Source organism: Haemaphysalis longicornis, unplaced genomic scaffold (genome assembly GCF_048455015.1).
Source record: "Haemaphysalis longicornis isolate Haplotype H1 unplaced genomic scaffold, Haemaphysalis longicornis Haplotype H1 scaffold_5, whole genome shotgun sequence".
Classification (NCBI taxonomy): domain Eukaryota; kingdom Metazoa; phylum Arthropoda; class Arachnida; order Ixodida; family Ixodidae; genus Haemaphysalis; species Haemaphysalis longicornis.
Window position 1 is genome coordinate 84645018 of NW_027526385.1, and position 1291 is coordinate 84646308.

Below are 1291 nucleotides of genomic sequence, written 5' to 3' on the forward strand. Positions count from 1 at the left end.
TAGAGGTTTTAAGTAAAATTAAAGGCTGCGATCTTATGCAGGTTAGAGGCAACCTAACGCTTGATCTCAAGAAAGAAAGAAAGAAAGTCTTCATAACTAAGAAATCCAATAAAAACAGAACAAGCTGGCCAGAGTTTCAAATTCCTTTTAGATCTGAGGAGTTTAATGTAGCACTCGGCAAGCACTCCCAAAAATTCAAAAATAAACTTCCTCTGCCACTGAAAAAAAAAAATCTACGAGTAGTGCAAACGGCTGGTGATGACATATGGAGCCGGAACTTGGCACCGTACTAAGCAACCATCAAGCGAAAATAGCTCGGCTGAACGGGCCGTTAAACGAATAAGGTTAGGAACAACACGAAGCTACAATGAAGGAGCGACCTGGATCAGAGAACAAAAATAGAGTAGAAGATATCGTTGCTCAATTATATAAAAAGAAATGCACTTGGGCTGGCAATGTAGTAAGACAAACTGACAACCAGTTGAGAATTGGGGCACCAGGTTTCGTACCAAGAGATGGGTCTAGCAGAAAGGATGGCCATTAACACGACGGTGGGCTGAAATAGAGAAATTCTAGGTAAATAATGGATTCAAGAAGCTCAGGACAGGAGCATTTGAAAGGAAATTGGAGAGACGTTTGTCCTGTAGTGGACTTGAGTAGGGTGGTGATGATAATAATGATGCGGCTCATAGTGTTTGGATGTGAGTGTATCTATAAAAATCTTCATGAGGGAAATCTTCAGAATCCAGAACCCCTACAAAGAATACCACAAAGGCAGGTTACTTCAAGGCTGTAGAGGCGACCAAAATCAGGTTTGAATGCTGGTGCACGATAAGCAGAGAGGGCAATATCGCCTAGGACAGCCTCCACGTGTAACAAAAAGTATTTTGAGCCTGCTTCAAGACCAGCCCTAGAAACAATCAAAGAGGATTTTTTTCTTTGCTAAGGCTACATGTCATCATCGCCTCACAAAAAGGATATCATTAGCAATCAATCAATCTATGGTGCATACGAGAGCACCTTCGTTTCACTTTCTATGAGTGCTTCAATATTTTCTTCCAACGATAAAAAGCCTCGTATTAGATTAGTTTAAGCTACCTAAAGGTTATATTACCTCTTTCTATATCATGTAAAGTATGTTGCAGCGTGGCTCACTCCCATGGTTTCCAGAATTCGCTACGCATCATAGTTAAGGCGATACATTTAGAAAGTGTCCTTCCGAACGTTGTCCTTCCGAACCACGACCAAAAAGCCACTCCAGTTCAATGTGTTTTTATTTATGGCCTTCTAT